General features: G+C 40.1%; 1 long non-coding RNA gene across 1 annotated transcript; it reads left to right on the plus strand.

The window, feature by feature from the left end:
* Positions 1–2,362: 2,362 nt before the first annotated feature.
* LOC137498346 (uncharacterized) lies at positions 2,363–3,382 on the plus strand. Its single transcript, XR_011017750.1, has 3 exons — positions 2,363–2,623; positions 2,740–2,937; positions 3,179–3,382. It is a non-coding gene; the product is annotated as an uncharacterized lncRNA (long non-coding RNA).
* The last annotated feature ends 4,050 nt before the right edge of the window (positions 3,383–7,432 follow it).

Below are 7,432 nucleotides of genomic sequence, written 5' to 3' on the forward strand. Positions count from 1 at the left end.
GGGAAAGGCGCGCTCCATCAGTTCAGATATCAACATTGCCATATGCAGCAGAGACATCCAGGAAAAGGGCAAGCAAACATCTTATATATGTCCGTAGTGACCATTGTATGACTGTCGTAGGTGCTTCCCTTGCGGAACCCACTCTAAGTTCATGGTAGAAGGTTATGAAATTCTAACCACCATTCAAGTCGAAGTCAATCATTCTCTGTAGTGTTTTCAGTAAACAGGAAGACAAGACGATAGGACGATGTGAGTTCGGATCCTTTTCGAGTTTCAGGATGGATATCAGAATCGGTGTAAGTCAGAATAACGGAAATTCTCCTTGAGTCCCTATTTCATTTATGATCCGAAGGAGCCACTGTAGAGCTGCGGCATTCCGCTTCATTGTGCTGTCGTTTGTTTCCTTCCTGTGGTCCAGGGCTAGCACCGACGAGTGTGAGTGCTATGTCTGTGAATTCTCAATATCTTTGTCCATCACGACTAGCGCGGGCAGTTCAGACTGGAAATGGAGGCGAGAAGTATGTCGTAAATAACACAAAATTGATTTTTGTTGAAAGAAAAATAGCATGATCCATGGACCAATAATAATAATAATAATTCATGAGTTATGGTCACAAGTCAACAACTCGCCCCATCGAGTAATATCAAGCAAAACAAACCAAAGCAGCTTAAAGAATTTACGTGTCTTGTCTTCATGAGCAATATATGTTACATGAACAAAAGACATACTGAAGCCCTGGAAATTCATGGTCGTAATGTAATAAAATATGTATGAATATATTTCTCTGGTGTAAGCCTGTTTCCAGTCATTCGACTGAGTCAGGCATGGAATGAATGAAGCCCAAATCTAGCAGCGAGGATAGGAATTGTGCCGGCTGCCGTAGTTTGTCGCACTTCTATGGGGCAATGATTAATGAATGACAGATGACATGATATTGGAGAGTGTTGCTGGAATGAAAGATGACAGGGAAAACCGGAGTGCTCTGCTTTGTCCAGCACAAAACTCACATGGAGTGACCGGGATTGAAGCACGGAACCCAGCGATGAGAGGCCGGCGCGCTGCCGCCTGAGTCAGGGAGGCTTTATTTCTCTAGTAGTGATTCTTGATTTGCGTAAAAGTAATTATTATCTTTCATTTAGGGCAAAATTTGAAATGAAATTTCATGGATGCGATTTGTTCAGGTAACTTCCCGCATATCGCATGCCATGTGAGGGAGAATTTTGAAATGTTGGTTCACAAGTCTGGAGTGTAATTTGGGTTTTAACCCCGTCACGTACCACTTGTTTAAGAAATCCGCGCATTTGTAATATACGGTGCTCAGAAATTGGTACTTCACGAATTTCTTCCCTTTCGAGGCTCGTTTCGACTGATCGAATTACAGTTTGTTTATGCACGCAGTCTCCTACTCGTTGGCTGAACGGTCAGCGTACTGGCCTTCGGTTCAGAGGGTCCCGGGTTCGATTCCCGGCCGGGTCGGGGATTTTAACCTTAATTGGTTAATTCCAATGGCACGGGGGCTGGGTGTATGTGTTGTCTTCATCATCATATCATCCTCATCACGACGCGCAGGTCGCCTACGGGAGTCAATAGAAAGACCTGCACCTGGCGAGCCGAACCCGTCCTGGGGTATCCCGGCACTAAAAGCCATACGACATTATGTACGCAGTGAGACGGAATATAAATCTCTAGGTTACCGTTCGAAAACATAAGCATTAACTAGATTATTGGCATTAGGATCACTGTTTATTTCTCTTTTAATTCTGTTACGCCCACTGTCTTTCGTACCGGGTATGTTATTGTGAAGTGGTTTTCTGAGTGTAATGGGATGCATACTTCCTATGGCTCTGCCTTTGCCTTCTACATATATACACAGAAAGTTCCGTGATCTGAATGTGTGTATCAGTTATGTGATGACCGGCATATTACACGATCGGTACTGAAGGTGGTCGAACGCTGTGTCATAACGTTATTTCTAAGTTGGGACGCGGTTGAAATATTCAAGTCAGACCCATTCAAGCTAGCAGAGCTGGCATCGAAACACGACTGCGACACAGACTTTTCGGAATTAAAGTCAAGGAACTCATTTAAAGGATACGCGGTTTCCCATTTTCCCATCAGGCGGATGCTGGCTCTGTACCTTAATTAAGGCCACGGCCACTTCCTTCCCATTCCTAGGCCTTTCCTATCCCATCGTCGCCATCAGACCTATCTGTGTCGGTGCGACGTAAAGCAAATAGCATTTAAAGGATATGCAACTTTACTTGATTGGTCGTTGAGGTTGATGCCTTTCTTTTTATAGTCCTCTCCGTGTAAGGACGTACACTAAGGGTGCAACCTTACCCTTTCTCCCCTGTAATATTAAGGTATTGGTTTATAGTGACTTTTCTTGATGTTGGGTCTTTTTCAGTGTCGGTAACCATACAGTTTAGGGACCCTACTTGCCGATACGACGTCTTACTGTTACCGTTAATCTGGCACGTTGGCAACGTTCAGTCACTGTTCTAGCGTGAATTGTGTGTTGCCACCGCATTGCCTCTAAAGTCACTAGCGATACATTTGCGAGAATATTTAAAGCATATTTTCTTTTTCTGTGGGATTGTAAATCTATTTGGCTAATACCAGGTAAGTAGAATTGTGGCATGTTCGGATAATGCATTTAATAACATAGTTTGTGTGAAATGATGAGCACATCATTTTATTAATTACGTTCCTATTTCGTCCCATACTTATACGAACAGAATTCGATTGGGATGTCTAAGAAGGAAGAAAAATCTGCAAAAACTCCTCCGAAAAGGAAACCAAGGTTACGTCCTTTACAAGCTTCAGGTCAAGAAATGCTTGTACATTGCTACGAGCAATTGAAACAGGAAGACGACGAAGAAGGTATCAGTCGTAGTGATACGAAGCTAATGGCAAGAGTTTCATTATTAACTGGGGTAAGTGTTCGTTTTTATCTTGTTTCTATGATAAGTTTCTGGCATAATGACAATCAGTTGAAAAGGAGCAGTATTTCATTCTGAACCTAACCTAACCTAACCTGATCATGTAGGCCTAGGCCTATACCGGTACCATGTCTTGTGTCGACTTCGATACGGTTCGTAGACTTAACCTTTGTGTATTCATGTTGACTTATGGTATATGTGTATGTAATATATTTCTGTGTGTGTATTCTTACAGTGTAGTTTCGGTTTAGTCCGAAAAGTAATAGGAAATTTCAAGAAGGGAGTTGAATTTTCTACACCAGGTAAACGCCGAAAGCGTGAACATCCAGTGACCGGCATAGACAGTTTTTCTAAGGAAGCGATAGCAAGGTTTATTTATGATAAATTACATAAAGGTAAGGTGACTTCATAAGGAATCTATTGCAACATTATTTATAGAAATTGGCACGCAGGTGAGATAAGCTCCCAGAAATGTTTTGTGCATGTATTGTCATACAGCTCTTTTGAGTCCCTTGTAACTCTCTTTTTTCTTCCCACAGGAGAAGTCGTAACTGTAAGAAAGGTTTTCGACCACATGAAAGCAAATTATGACACTTATTTGTACAAGGGCTCCGAAACATCATTAAGAAGAATTTTGAAGGCCATGGGGTTTGTGTGGAGTAAAGGTGATCCCTATGCGTATGTTAGAGAAAATGAAGACATTTGTTTTAAGAGATCCTGTTTTCTGAGGGAATACATGCGTAATAAGGACAGTGAGAAACCAAAACCTGTTGTTTTCTTGGATGAGACTTGGATTTTTATGAATGGTGAATATATATGTTATATATTACATTTTATATTTAAAAAATCTTGGAATAATTTATCTTCATCAGGTGTCTTTGGTTTCAATTGTGCATTTGTCTTTCAGGGTCACCCACATACTCCTGGAATAAACCACACAAATCTGGACATGATGTTCAAGGAGTAATTCGTCGACCTGTGTCTGAGGGAGGAAGACTGGTTATTGTTCATGCTGGAACGAAGGATGGCTTTGTACCTGGTATGTTCTTAATTTATTTTACTTCATTTTATTGTAGTGAGGTGATCTCTCTTTACATAGTTATGAGGGTATTTAGGGTTTGTAGTACGGATGCAGGGGGGGGGCACATAAGTCTCTGATAAGACCCCAACTTAAGTACAGTTCCTGTGTATGAGACCCTCACTGGGATTACTTGGTTTGAGAATTGGAAAAGTTCAAAAGACAGAAGCACGATTTGTTGTGGGTGATTTCTGACAAAAGAGTAGCGTTACAAAAATTTTGTCGGGTTTGGGCTGGGAAGACTTGGGTGAAAGGAGACAAGTTGCTGGACTAAGTGGTATATTCCGAGCTGTCGGTGGATAGGTGGTGTGGAATGACATTGGTAGACGAATACGTTTCAGTGGTATTTTAAAAGTAGGTAAGATCACAGTACAGTGCTAAAGTTGATGAAAAGTGGGGCAAATATTTGTTTTTTTTTAAGAAGGGAGTTAGGGATTGGAATAATTTACCAAGGGAGATGTTCAATAAATTTCCAAATTCTTTGCAATTATTGAAGAAAATACTAGGCCTATCCCTGAAACTACATCTTCTGTCCTAAGTGCAGATCAGTGGTGACTGATTGATTGAAATTGACTGGCACTAGGTCGGAAGTGGCATTATAACTTACCGCTCATTGAGCTCTGTACGTGGTTTTTGATTTTGACTTCTCCACTGTTATTAAAAAGACTTGCAGGTATTCACTTTAGGCCAATGATTAACCTTAGAGAGGTATTTCAATCAAAACTTACTCAGTGTATTTTCATATAATATTACTGGATATTTGTATCAGTAAATTACTTGTATTGTAGGCCTATTTATTATGTTTATTCTGCATTCGACAATCTCCACCTGAATCAGTGCTTGATACCTGACTGTTGAACACCTTCCAAGCTTCTTATTTCTTACTGCCTGATATAGGTTCAGTGTTCGCAGCAATTACATTTGTTCTAAGGTATTGAAATGGGTGTTTATACTTATATCTTTTATGCAAGTGATCGTGGACTTCTAATCCAGATATAGGCCTACTAATGGAGATACATTCATGAGAGATGTTACGATAAAGTAGTGTAAGTAGTAATTAATTGACTTCATCATCAGGTGACTTTGCTACACAGTAGTTGGTTTTACTTAAAATCAGACAGCTTTTTGTATCATTCAACAGAAATCACATTTTTTATTAATAGGCCTATACTTTTTTTAGAACAAATAACTTCATACTAAAACTTAAAATTCTTACAGGTGCTGATTTGATATTTGCTACAAACTTGAAGAGAAATCAGGATTACCATGGTGCTATGAACAGCGAGAAATTTCAGATGTGGGTGAAGACGCAATTAATCGTAGGATTAAGAAATATAGGACCCTGTGTTATTGTAATGGATAATGCACCATATCACTGTAAGCTTGTTGAGCATCAACCAACAACGAAATGGAGGAAGGATCAATTAGTGGTAATTATACTTAATTGAATATTTCCTTCTACTGAATGATGTTTAATGATGTTACAGAAATTAATTTTTATTTTTCCTTTAATTTACAGTCATGGTTAAGGCAGAATGGAGTTTCTCCACCAGAAAATGCCACAAAAGATGAGCTGCAAAGGTTGTGTAATATGAATCGAAGTCACTTAAAGAGGTACAGAAGCACGTAAACATAAGTTTAGATAATGTTGTTTACACTCGTGTATTTGACTTTCATGTATGCATAACAATATTTCTCTGTTTCTTTAAAACCAGGTACATTGTTGACGAGATGCTGCACAGTGAAGGCCATACTGTCTTACGACTTCCTCCATACCACTCATTTTTCAATGCCATCGAATTTGTATGGTCTGTGGCAAAACATTATTATAACAAAACAGTGGCTTCAAGACCTGGTCACGGATTGGACAGAGCTACAGCTGTGTGGAAAGAATCTCTTGATCAGGTAGGCCAAGTGGAAATGTTATTTATTGGATATATGCAAGTGGAGTTTATAATATACTTGTCAGGTTGTGATACTTCAATATATCCTACAGGCGACAGCAGAGATGTGGAGAAATGAAGTAAAACACACTGAGAAGAAGATTGTCGAGTTCTACAATAATGAGGTGAGAGGTCTTCCTGAAGTGGAGGAACTAGTCATTCATCATGGAAGCAGTGAATCGGAGGAGGAAGATGAAGAAGATGAAGAAGAAGAAGAAGAAGAAAGAAGAAAAGCCGAGGAGTTAGCTGTACCATTGTAAGAGCCATTCCATGAGATTAAGAATGTTATAACTTTGCTGGGAAATAATACATTTCTTATTGCCCCGTCCTTTCTGATATAACGAAGTTACATTTCAAAATTGTGGGAATTGTGTATCTACAAGTTACAGGGCGGTATAGATGTGCAGGTGGGGATCAGTGTCCAATCGGAGTGGAATTATCTAGAACTGCTGTGGCGCAATGTGATGAGGAGCGGGCAAGGGGGGGGAGAGAGAGAGGGAGACAGCACTCTGTCACCAATACACGATGTAAACATTGTACGCCTGTTAAAATACTGACATAACTTAAATTTTATACACTATCTAATGGTTTTCCACAGTTCTCTGAAAGTCACAACTCACGTATACTGTATATATATAGAGAGAATTACATATAAAAATACCTGTGTACACAATAAGTAGCCCACATATTAAATATAAATCAATTTGCTTTATGTCGCACCAACACAGATAGGTCTTATGGCGACAAAGAGGATAGAAGAGATAGGAAAGGGCTAGAAGTGGGAAGGAAGCGGCCGTGGTCTTAATTAAGGTACAGCACAAGCATGTGTCTGGTGTGAAAATGGGAAACCACCGAAAACCATTTTAACGGCTGCCGACGGTAGGATTTGAACCCACCATTCCCCGAATGCAAGCTCATAGCTACGCGACCCTAAACGCACGGCCAGCTAACTCGGTCATCTTTGAAAATGTCTTTTTCTATCAGCAGAGGCTTTTTTAAAATCGTCATATTTTGTATAGGCTACAGGAGATGTACAGTAGCCCACTGGTTTTCTGATTAAACATCATTTATTTAATCTATTGCATCAGTCTACTTACATACTCACTGTCCACGTACATCGGTAACCTCGTGATTCGATTATTGAAGTATTGTGCAATGATGCGACATACAAACTAAGAGAATACCGAGTGGTTCTTCCAAATATAAAACAGACAATTTCGAGTGGTCATGAGCATGACTCATAGTCATAGGGTAGGCTAAATAATAATGTTATTGGCTTTATGTCCCACTATCAACTTTTAGGTTTTTTTTGAGACGTCGAGGTGCTGGAATTTAGTCCTGCAGGAGCTCTTTTATGTGTCAGTAAATCTACTGACATGAGGCTGAGCACCTTCAAATACCACCGCACTGAGCTCGGCCCTGCCAAGTTGGGTTCAGAAGGCCAGCGCCTCGACCGTTTGAGCCACTC

Source organism: Anabrus simplex, chromosome 2, assembly GCF_040414725.1.
Source record: "Anabrus simplex isolate iqAnaSimp1 chromosome 2, ASM4041472v1, whole genome shotgun sequence".
Classification (NCBI taxonomy): Eukaryota; Metazoa; Arthropoda; class Insecta; order Orthoptera; family Tettigoniidae; genus Anabrus; species Anabrus simplex.